The sequence below is a fragment of the Salmo salar genome, chromosome ssa18 (genome assembly GCF_905237065.1).
Source record: "Salmo salar chromosome ssa18, Ssal_v3.1, whole genome shotgun sequence".
In the NCBI taxonomy this organism is placed as follows: Eukaryota; Metazoa; Chordata; class Actinopteri; order Salmoniformes; family Salmonidae; genus Salmo; species Salmo salar.
Genome location: NC_059459.1, coordinates 20,580,663 through 20,593,541, shown reverse-complemented (window position 1 = coordinate 20,593,541; position 12,879 = coordinate 20,580,663).

The window sequence follows — 12,879 nt, the reverse complement described above, 5'->3', positions numbered from 1 at the left end:
TAAGGGAACATGGGCACATAGATTTATTCATTTCAGTTTTTTCTTAGCATGAAGTCAGCTAGGCTATATTGTGTTGGGGATATTGCAATATTTTTCCTTGTGTAGGATATACAGCAACCGTACCTCGCTATTGCCAAACAGTACCCTATCTTTGCCAAGGTAATTGATTGTGTTTTTCTTGCCCTTGTACAGTGCATTGCCAATATTCTTGAGATTTACCAGATACAACATAGGATTATATATGGTACATTTTCTACACCTCTACCTCATTGATTACAGAGTTTCTATTTTCAGAGGTAGGCCAACATATTATTCAGCCACTGTAATAGCACAGCAAGTTGTTGAATAACTTAATGTTTGTATCTTGGCATTCCCTTATTTACAATGACAGCCTACTAGGGAACAGTGGGTTAACTTCCTTGTTCAGGGGCAGAACAACAGATTTTTACCTTGTCAGCTCAGGAATTCGATCCAGCAACCTTTCGGTTACTGGCCCAACGCTCTAACCACTAGGCTATCTGCCGCCCCAGCAAATTAGCTGCCAAGTATAGTCTGTCCAATTGGAGTGCTCATTCATCTCATTAATCTGCCTCCCTACTGTTTGATCGGGCTAAAAAGAGATTACTAACTTGTCTTGCAGTAACTCAGCTCTACTAAGCAGTGTTTTCTATTATATTAAACCCCTGGTTATTCTCAGAAAGTGATGCTAGTGTACTGTTTTGTGGCCATTGAGACCACTCCTATTGGGATGTTATAAAACGGCTGCCTTTTAACAAGCATGAGATCTCTCTTCCATGAGAAAGATAATGAGAGAGAGTGATCGCTTGGATGAACAAATTCCTTTGGTTTCTTTCTTTGCTTTGCTCATCAGAAAATGCAAAACTGGCTTGTCTGAGGTTTCATGAGCCCCATGGGAAACTCACAGAGCATAGAGGATGTGGATTTAACAAAGGATAACACACCAATCAACAAATAAGATTTCAGTTTCTATGGGACAGCCGGGAGAGCTTCTGTAGAGTACACTCAGACTGTCTGTGTTTTACAGACTGTATCAAATAGCAAAGTTAGATTTTTATTTATTTAGGCCTATTGCTTTGAAAGTTTGATAAATTATTCAAACACTACACAACACTTTCACAAAGAACATCTCATCTGGTGTTCAATTTTACCATCGTGAAAACAAAATACAGAATACCTTTTTCAGGTGCTAAGAGTAAAAATGTGTGAGCATTTTTTAAAGTGATTACATCTGTACACTAAGCCAGGTGCTTCATTACTTAAAGATGAAAAGATCAGGACTATGGGACATCAAACCAGGATTAGATATCTCCAAGCAGTCAAAGATTATTCACTGTATAGAACAAAGCCATACCCATTTTTACGTGCTTAAATTTATATCGATATTCACCTGATTAGAACGCATCTTCATATTCATGTAGTTAAAACATAGCTACTGTATATCAGCAGTAAACCTACTATCTCACACATCAAGACTTTATCAAATGGTGTATGATTGCTAGATGGTTTGGATCATCAGTTTGGATTACTTTCTCTGATTTGTCTCTGAAACCCCTACTGTGTAATGATTGGCCAGGATTCAATGTGGTATTCGTAAATCAAACATTCCTATGAGAAGTTCTTTAAGTTTGCCTCACTAGAGGTTACTACTTTCCAGACAAATGAGGTACCAGGATTTTCTGGAGACTCTCTGCCACAGATTGTATTTTGAGTGCATTGACACATAAAGTCCTCCCACCATATAAATGTAAACAACTAAAATACACTAATGGATCCTTTGAGTGAACTTCTCTGACCCCGAGAGAGAGAGAGAGAGAGAGAGAGAGAGAGAGAGAGAGAGAGAGAGAGAGAGAGAGAGAGAGAGAGAGAGAGAGAGAGAGAGAGAGAGAGAGAGAGAGAGAGAGAGAGAGAGAGAGGGCATATTGTTTACAGAGGGATGTACTGTATCATAAGTTGTCAAGCCCTTGAACATTTCCAGTCTGTTCAACACTCTTAGAAAAAAAGGTTCTTTGGCTGTCCCCATAGAAGAACCGTTTTTGGTTCCGTTCTTCAAAGGGTTCTCCTATGGGGATAGCCGAAGAACCCTATTTGGTTCTAGATAGCACCTTTTTTTTTTACCCCTTTTTCTCCCCAATTTCGTGGTATCCAATTGGTATTTACAGTCTTGTCTCATCGCTGCAACTTTACGGGAGAGGCGAAGGTCGAGAGCCATGCGTCCTCCGAAACACAACCCAACCAATCCGCACTGCTTCTTGACACAATGCCCATCCAACCTGGAAGCCAGCCACACCAATGTGTCGGAGGAAACACCGTACACCTGGCGACCGTGTCAGCGTGCACTGCACCCGGCCCGCCACTGGAGTCGCTAGTGCGCGATGGGACAAGGACATCCCTGCCGGCCAAACCCTCCCCTAACCCAGACGACGCTGGGCCAATTGTGCGCCGCCCCATGGGTCTCCTGGTCGCGGCCGGCTACGAGAGCTTGGACTCAAACCCAGAATCTCTAGTGGAACAGCTAAGCACCTTTTTTTCTAATAGTGTACACTCTATTCAAATAAAACTGCCAAAGAGTGTGTCTCTGCTCATAGTTCTTCTTACTAATGGAATGGTTTTTCATAACTCATCACATGAATCAGAAGTAAAGATGCTCTCCCCTGCATCTACTTGCAGCTCTCGTTTCTCTCTGTAACAAATTCTACAGTACATTGATGCCAAACCGTGCTCTGGCTAATCTCCCACCCTGAACGCCATAATTCTCTTTTTGCCGCCTTACCTTGTCTACACTATCGATCTACTTCAATTCCAGTGTGGCCTTTTCCTCTGCTCTGCTCTCCTCTCCTCCCCTGTTCTATCCACCTTCCCTGATGCCTGGTTCCACTGGCTACCTCTACCCAGCAGCATCATTGCTGTACTTTATCTCTCTAGTCAGCAGTCAGCAGTGCTGGATCACAAATTACCCCTCAGTATGTTGTCAATTACCATTCCACTCGCTGTATATTACAGTGCTATGTGCCATAAATCACTCCTCAATGGTCTTTCTGCTTCTGTTAGCAGCTGCAAGTGCCATTGGATTGTCCAGACATCCAGATATTCTCTCATTTAGACAGGTGCTCTCTGACAGCATGATAAAATACTACACATATCCATCCAATAGCTCTGTCAAGTGCTGCATGGCTTTAGCACTGAAGGACTTCAAGTTGTTTCCATTGTTACATATCTCGTGATTAAACCTCTTGGTAGACACAAGAGCCTGAGAATTTATCAGCAAGAGGGTAGAAAAGTCTGTCAACAAGGTGCAAATATATGGTCTTTTAAAATGATAAACAACAACGGCACACATGAACACCCACAACAGAGGACGATGGTGTGATTAACCATCACACTCAGATTTGTAGGCACAAGGAATCTCTCCAAAGAGAGCGGTGTTCTGTTTTTGTTTACCTGTAATTGCCTCAAGTTATGACACATCATTTTCATTTGGCAGTGGTGAAGTAGGAACCTCTGGAAACATGTTCCTTGAATACCAATGGGTGCACCTATCACTATCTTTAATATTTAATATTCTATGATGGAGAGAAAGTCAGTCATCCATGACCTGTCAGTCCAACTAAGACCCTCGCTCTACTATGTGGGATAATTGTCTTGATTTAACATATTTTTCATATTCATCATAATACCCCAAACTCTACCCAAGTCCCCAGCTATCACAGATTTTGTTTTAATTTAAGGGAAATGTAGGTATGGAAAATTGAAGAATGAAAATATATGCAAGACATGTGCAAAATGAAGATAATCTCAGTGAGCTAGCTATAACTTTTCCAATATTGTATCTTGCTTTACTCCCAAAAGTATCTGTAACCTGATTACAATATTTTTGTTGATAACATAACTGATTACAGTTACTGTTTTTTTGTTTTAATCTGATTACATGTAACCACCTTTATGCGCGATGAAACAATGAATAACGTCAGGCAACCTGTCGTTTCCAAGTGAAACACCTACTTTTTTTTTTGTCAGATACAAATAACATTCTCCATGCACTGTAATTTACAAATTGATAAGAGGCTGAGCTGTTGATAAGAACTAGGTAAATGAGTAAGATGCTTGGAGAAGGGGATTGTAAATATAAATGACAATTATTTTAGATATATTTTAACTTTTGATCGCGGGAGACAAATGGGAAACCAGTAATACGGCTGCAAACAAAAGCATATCAACATATAACATTTTCCAGTGAAGTTGGAGACTAACTATAGGCTTCTGTAGCCATGCGCAAATGACAGTATAGCGCCAAAATTACCAAGTTGATTTATGATTTCTAGAATGTTTTAATTATATGCCCAGACATTTCACTGTATTTTTAGATCATGTTAAATATTAGCAACTATCGGTAGCCACTGTCAGTTATACCTACATACACTACCGTTCAAAAGTTTGGGGTCACTTAGAAATGTCCTTGTTTTTGAAAGAAAAGCTAATTTTTTTGTCCATTAAAATAACATCAAATTGATCAGAAATACAGTGTAGACATTGTTAATGTTAATGTAAATGACTATTGTAGCTGGAAACAGCTGATTTTTTTATGGAATATCTACATAGGCGTACAGAGGCCCATTATCAGCAACCATCACTCCTGTGTTTCAATGGCACGTTGTGTTAGCTAATCCAAGTTTATAATTTTCAAAGGCTAACTGATCATTAGAAAACCATTTTGCAAATATGTTAGCACAGCTGAAAACGGTTGTGCTGATTATGTCCATTACTGTCCTGGTTGGTGATTACTGTCTTATTTCACTGTAGAGCCTCTCGCCCTGCTCAATATGCCTTAAACAACCATGTTGTTCCACCTCCTACATATGTGATGACATCACCTGGTTTAAACGTCTCTAGAGACTATATCTCTCTCATCATTACTCAATGCCTAGGTTTACCTCCAATGTACTCACATCCTACCTTACCTTTGTCTGTACACTATGCCTTGAATCTATGCTATCGTGCCCAGAAACCTGCTCCTTTTACTTTCTGTTCCGAACGTGCTAGACGGCCAGTTCGTATAGCCTTTAGCCGTACCCTTATCCTACTTCTCCTCCGTTCCTCTGGTGATGTAGCGGTTAATCCAGGTCCTGCAGTGACTAGCTCCACTCCCACTCCCCAGGTGCTCTCATTTGTTGACTTCTGTAACCGTAAAAGCCTTGGTTTCATGCATGTTAACATTAGAAGCCTACTCCCTAAGTTTGTTTTACTCACTGCTTTAGCACACTCTGCCAACCCGGATGTCTTAGCCGTGTCTGAATCCTGGCTTAGGAAAACCACCAAAAACCCTGAAATCTCCATCCCTAACTATAACATTTTCCGCCAAGATAGAACTGCCAAAGGGGGCGGTGTTGCAACCTACTGCAGAGATAGCCTGCAGAGTTCTGTCTTACTATCCAGGTCTGTACCCAAACAATTCGAGCTTCTACTTCTAAAAATTCACCTTTCCAGAAACAAGTCTCTCACTGTTGCCGCTTGCTATAGACCACCCTCTGCCCCCAGCTGTGCCCTCGACACCATATGTGAATTGATTGCCCCCCATCTATCTTCTGAGTTCGTGCTACTAGGTGACCTAAACTGGGACATGCTTAACACCCCGGTCATCCTACAATCTAAGCTTGATGCCCTCAATCTCACACAAATTATCAATAAACCTACCAGGTACAACCCCAAATCTGTAAACACGGTCACCCTCATAGATATCATCCTAACTAACTCACCCTCCAAATACACCTCTGCTGCTTCAATCAAGATCTCAGCGATCACTGCCTCATTGCCTGCATCCGTAATGGGTCTGCGATCAAATGACCACCCCTCATCACTGTCAAACGGTCCCTAAAACACTTCTGTGAGCAGGCCTTTCTAATTGACCTGGCCGGGGTATCCCGGAATGACATTGACCTCATCCCGTCAGTAGAGGATGCATGGTTATTCTTTAAAAGTGCCTTCCTCACCATCTTAAATAAGCATGCCCCATTCCAAAAATATAGAACTAAGAATAGATATAGTCCTTGGTTCACTCCAGACCTGTCTGCCCTTGACCAGCACAAAAACATCTTGTGGCGTTCTGCATTAGCATCGAATAGCCCCCGTGATATGCAACTTTTCAGGGAAGTTAGGAACAAATATACACAGGCAGTTAGGAAAGGTAAGGCTAGCTTTTTCAAACAGAAATGTGCATCCTGTAGTACAAACTCAAAAACGTTCTGGGACACTGTAAAGTCCATGGAGAATAAGAGCACCTCCTCCCAGCTGCCCACTGCTCTGAGGCTAGGAAACACTGTTACCACCGATAAATCCACTATAATTGAGAATTTCAATAAACATTTCTCTACAGCTGGCCATGCTTTCCACCTGGCTACCCCTACCCCAGTCAACTGCCCGGCACCCTCCACAGCAACCCGCCCAAGCCACCACCATTTCTCCTTCACCCAAATCCAGATAGCTGATGTTCTGAAAGAGCTGCAAAATCTGGACCCCTACAAATCAGTCGGGCTAGACAATCTGGACCCTCTCTTTCTAAAATGATCTGCCGAAATTGTTGCAACCCCTATTACTAGCCTGTTCAACCTCTCTTTCGTATCGTCTGAGATTCCCAAAGATTGAAAGCTGCCGCGGTCATCCCCCCTCTTCAAAGGGGTGACACTCTAGACCCAAACTGCTACAGACCTATATCTATCCTACCCTGTCTTTCTAAGGTCTTCGAAAGCCAAGTTAACAAACAGATTACCGACCATTTCGAATCCCACCATACCTACCTATGCAATCTGGATTCAGAGCTGGTCATGGGTGCACCTCAGCCATGCTCAGGGTCCTAAGCGATATCATAACTGCCATCGATAAGAGACGTTACTGTGCAGCCGTATTCATCGACCTGGCCAAGGCTTTCAACTCTGTCAATCACCACATTCTTATTGGCAGACTCAACAGCCTTGGTTTCTCAAATGATTGCCTCGCCTGGTTTACCAACCACTTCTCTGATAGAGTTCAGTATGTCAAATCGGAGGGCCTGTTGTCCGGACCTCTGGCAGTCTCTATGGGGGTGCCACAGGGTTCAATTCTCAGGCCGACTCTCTTCTCTGTATACATCAATGATGTCGCGCTTGCTGCTGGTGATTCTCTGATCCACCTCTATGCAGACGACAGTATTTCGCATACTTCTGGCCCCTTTGGACATTGCGTTAACTAACCTCCAGACGAGCTTCAATGCCATACAACTCTCCTTCCGTGGCCTCCAACTGCTCTTAAATGCAAGTAAAACTAAATTCATGCTATTCAATCGATCACTGCCCGCACCTGCCCGCCCATCCAACATCACTACTCTGGATGGCTCTGACTTTGAATACGTGGACAACTACAAATAGCTAGGTGTCTGGTTAGACTGTAAACTCTCCTTCCAGACTCACATTAAGCATCTCCAATCCAAAATTAAATCTAGAATCGGCTTCCTATATCGCAACAAAGCATCCTTCACTCATGCTGCCAAACATACCCTCGTAAATGTCACAACTTCCGCCGAAGTTGGTCCCTCTCCTTGTTCAGGCGGCGTTCGGCGGTCGACGTCACCGGTTTTCTAGCCGCCACCGATCTACTTTTCATTTTCCATTTGTTTTGTCTTCATTGTACACACCTAGATTCCATTCCCATAATTATATGTTCCTTATTTAACCCTCTGGTTCCCCCACAGTTTTGTGCGTGTTTGTTCATTGTAAGTTGGTCTGTATTTGTGAGCTTGAATATTTTCCTTAGAATATTTTTTGTTTTTAGTAAAGTTACGTGAATTACTCATCTCTGTGTCCTGCGCCTGACTCCGCCTTACCTGCTACACCTAGACGCCTTACAGAAACACGCACCAGAAAATGGAGTCAGCAGGTGCACAAAGCCCTCCTTTGTTAGTAGAGGAGCGCGTCCAGCAGCATGCGACCATGTTGCATAGTCTCGGCACAGCCATGGATCGCGTGCTGCAAACAATGGAGCGATGGGAGAGAGGAGGTTTTCCAGCGCCCCCATCATCATCACAACAACCCACACCGCTGTCCACCCCTCCTTCACCTGGTCCCAGTGGGATTCGGCTCGTGCTCCAGAGGGAATATGATGGGACCGCTGCCGGGTGCCAGTGGTTCCTAATCCAGCTGGAGCTCTACCTGGCGACCATCCACCCGGCTCCTTCGGGACGCGAGAGAGTGTCCCCCCTTGTCTCCTGTCTATCCGGGAAGGCTCTGGAGTGGGCCAACGCCGTATGGGGAGAGGGCGATGCAGCGTTGGACCACTATGAGGATTTCACCCGCTGCTTCCGGGCGGTTTTTGACCATCCGCCTGAGGGTAGAGTGGCAGGGGAACGCTTGTTTCACCTAAGGCAGGGGACAAGGAGCACACAGGACTTTGCTTTGGACTTCCGAACCCTGGCCGCCGGCGTGGAATGGAATGACAGGGCCCTGATCAACCATTACCGGTGCAGTCTGTGTGAGGACGTCCGTCGGGAGCTGGCCTGCAGGGACACCACCCTTACCTTCGACCAGCTGGTGGACCTGTCCATCCGGCTTTATAACCTGCTGGCCACCCGCAGACATCCAGATCGGGGTCCGTCAGTTCCATCCCCCAGCACCTCCGCTCCGACACCCATGGAGCTAGGAGGTGCTGCTCTTAGGGTGACCGGAGGGGGGGGGCATTCCCTGCACCATCTGTGGCCGCAGAGGGCACACTGCTGGTCGGTGCTGGGGGGGTTCCTCAGGGAGTCGAGGCAGCAGGCAGGGCACAGTCGTGTCACCCCAGGTGAGTAGGTACCAGACTCACCCAGAGCCCCCTGTTGCTCACATGTTTGTGTTTATAGAATTTCCTGAGTTTTCCCCGCATTCCCAGCATAAGGCGCTAGTAGATTCAGGTGCAGCTGGGAACTTTATTGACCGTTCATTTGCCCATAGTTTAGGGATCCCCATTGTTCCTGTTGATATGCCCTTCCCTGTGCACGCCTTAGATAGTCGACCATTAGGGTCAGGGCTGATTAGGGAGGCCACCGCTCCACTATGCATGTTTATACAGGAGGGTCATGAGGAGAGAATCAGCTTCTTCCTTATTGATTCTCCTGCATTTCCTGTGGTGCTGGGCCGACCCTGGTTGGCCTATCATGACCCCACTATTTCGTGGCAACAGAGGGCTCTCAAGGGATGGTCACGGAAGTGCTCGGGGAGGTGTGTAGGTGTTTCCATCAGTGCGACTACGGTGGAGAGTCCAGACCAGGTCTCCAGCATGCACATCCCCTCAGAATATGCCGATTTGGCTCTCGCTTTCTGTAAGAAGAATGTGACTCAACTACCACCCCATCGACGGGGGGATTGTGCGATAAATCTCCTGGTAGACGCAGCACTTCCCAGGAGTCACGTGTATCCTCTGTCACAGGAGGAGACGGCGGCTATGGAAACATATCTCTCCGAATCTCTGGGGCAGGGATACATTCGGCCTTCCACTTAATCTGCCTCCTCGAGTTTATTTTTTGTGAAAAAGAAGGATGGAGGTCTGCGCCCGTGTATTGACTATCGAGGTATCAATCAGATCACTGTGAGGTACAGCTACCGGCGGCCTCTCATAGCCAGTGCGATCGAGTCAATGCACGGGGCGCGCTTCTTCACAAAATTGGATCTCAGGAGCGCTTACAATCTGGTGCGTATCCGGGAGGGGGATGAGTGGAAGACGGCATTTAGAACCACCTCTGGGCACTATGAGTACCTCGTCATGCCGTACGGTTTGATGAATGCTCCATCAGTCTTCCAGGCATTTGTAGACAAGATTTTCCGGGACCTGCACAGGCAGGGTGTAGCGGTGTATATCGACGACATTCTGATATACTCCGCTACATGCGCCGAGCATGTGTCCCTGGTGCGCAAGGTGCTTGGTCGACTGTTGGAGCATGATCTGTACGTCAAGGCTGAGAAATGTCTGTTCTTCAAACAGTCCGTCTCCTTCCTAGGGTACCGCATTTCCACGTCAGGGGTGGAGATGGAAAGTGACCGCATTGCAGCCGTGCGTAATTGGCCAACTCCAACCACGGTAAAGGAGGTGCAGCGGTTCTTAGGGTTTGCCAACTACTACCGGAGGTTTATCCGGGGCTTTGGCCAGGTAACGGCTCCCATTACCTCACTGCTGATGGGGGGACCAGTGCGACTGCAGTGGTCAGCTGAGGCGGACAGGGCTTTTGGTCACCTGAGGGCTATGTTTACCTCGGCTCCCGTGCTGGCTCATACGGATCCCTCCTTGGCATTCATAGCGGAGTTGGACGCGTCCGAGGCTGGGATAGGAGCTGTGCTGTCTCAGCGCTCGGGTACGCCACCAAAGCTCCGCCCCTGTGCCTTCTTTTCGAAGAAGCTCAGCTCGGCGGAGCGAAACCATGATGAGGGGGACCGGGAGCTGTTGGCTGTCGTCAAGGCTCTGAAGGCGTGGAGGCATTGGCTTGAGGGGGCTAAACACCCTTTTCTCATCTGGACTGACCACCGCAATCTGGAGTAGATCCGGGCGGCGAGGAGACTGAACCCTCGCCAGGCAAGGTGGGCCATGTTTTTCACCCGTTTTGTTTTCACCCTATCCTACAGACCAGGTTCCCAAAATGCCAAGGCAGACGCACTGTCCCAGATGTATGACACAGAGGAGCGGCCCATGGATCCCACTCCCATACTTCCGGCTTCTTGCCTGGTGGCACCGATGGTATGGGAGCTGGACGCGGACATCGAGCGGGCGTTACGTACAGAGCCCACTCCCACCCAGTGTCCAGCTGAGCGTCTGTACGTTCTGTCTGCTGTCCGCGACCGTTTGATCTATTGGGCCCACACGTCACCCTCCTCTGGTCATCCTGGCATCGGTCGGACAGTGCGCTGTCTTAGTGGGAAGTACTGGTGGTCCACCTTGGCTAAGGACGTGAGGGTTTATGTTTCCTCCTGCTCGGTGTGCGCCCAGTGCAAGGCACCTAGACACCTGCCCAGAGGGAAATTACAACCCCTACCCGTTCCACAACGGCCGTGGTCACACCTGTCGGTGGAATTCTTGACGGATCTTCCTCCATCACAGGGAAACACCACGATCCTGGTCGTTGCGGATCGGTTTTCTAAGTCCTGCCATCTCCTTCCTTTGCCCGGTCTCCCTACGGCCCTACAGAATGCGGAGGCCCTGCTCACCCATGTCTTCCGGCACTACGAGGTGCCTGGGGACATAGTTTCTGATCGGGGTCCCCAGTTCACGTCCAGGGTCTGGAGGGCGTTCATGGAACGTCTGGGGGTCTCGGTCAGCCTCACCTCAGGTTTTCACCCCGAGAGTAACGGGCAGGTGGAAAGAGTTAACCAGGATGTGGGTAGGTTTCTGCGGTCCTATTGCCAGGACAGGCCGGGGGAGTGGGCGGCTTTCATCCCCTGGGCAGAGATGGCCCAAAACTCACTCCGCCACTAACCTATCTCCCTTCCAGTGCGTACTAGGTTATCAGCCGGTTCTGGCACCGTGGCATCAGAGCCAGATCGAGGCATATGCGGTGGATGAATGGTTTAGGCGCTCGGAGGAGACCTGGGACGCCGCCCATAAGGCGGCAGAAGACGACCGCCGACCGCCACCGGGTCTGGCTCTCGACCCGAAACCTGCCCCTCCGCCTGCCCTGCTGGAAGCTGGGTCCGCGGTTTGTGGGGACATTTAAAGTCCTGAGGAGACTGAACGAGGTTTGTTACAGGTTTGTTACAGGTTACAGCTCCCCCCTGTTACAGGTTACAGCTCCCCCCTGATGTGTCTCCCCTCAGGCCGATGGTGGCTGGTCCACTCCAGGAATCTGAGGTGCGGGAGGTTCCTCCGCCCCCTCTGGACATCGAGGGGGCCCCCGGCGTATGCTGTTCGAGCCATCATGGACTCAATGCGTCGGTCGAGGGGCCTTCAGTACCTCGTGGAGTGGGAGGGGTACGGTCCGGAGGAGAGATGCTGGGTGCCGGTGGAGGACATCCTGGACCCTTCGTTGCTGCGGGAGTCACCATCTCCACCCGGATTGCCCTGCGCCTCGTCCTCCACGTCGTCCCCGCTGCTGGAGCCGCGCATCGGGGGGTACTGTCACGACTTCCGCCGAAGTTGGTCCTTGTTCGTTCGGCTCGACGTCACCGGTTTTCTAGCCGCCACCGATCCACTTTTTATTTTCCATTTGTTTTGTCTTCATTGTACACACCTGGTTTCCATTCCCATAATTATATGTTCCTTATTTAACCCTCTGGTTCCCCCACGCACGGTTTTGTGCGTGTTTGTTCATTGTAAGTTGGTCTGTATTTGTGAGCTTGAATATTTTTCTTCTTGGAATATTTGTTGTTTTGAGTAAAGTTACGTGAATTACTCATCTCTGTCCTGCGCCTGATTCCGCCTTACCTGCTACACCTAGACGCCTTACAGTAAAACTGACCATCCTACCGATCCTCGACTTCAGCGATGTCATCTATAAAATAGCCTCCAACACTCTACTCAACAAATTGGATGCAGTCTATCACAGTGCCATCCGTTTTGTCAGCAAAGCCCCATATACTACCCACCACTGCGACCTGTATGCTCTCGTTGGTTGCCCCTCGCTTCATACTCATCGCCAAACCCACTGGTTACAGGTTATCTACAAGTCCCTGCTAGGTAAAGCCCAGCCTTATCTCAGCTCACTGGTCACCATAGCATCACCCACTCGTAGCACGCGCTCCAGCAGGTATATCTCACTGGTCACCCCCAAAGCCAATTCCTCCTTTGGTCGCCTTTCCTTACAGTTCTCTGCTGCCAATGACTAGAACGAACTGCACAAATCACTGAAGCTGGAGACTCATATCTCCCTCACTAGCT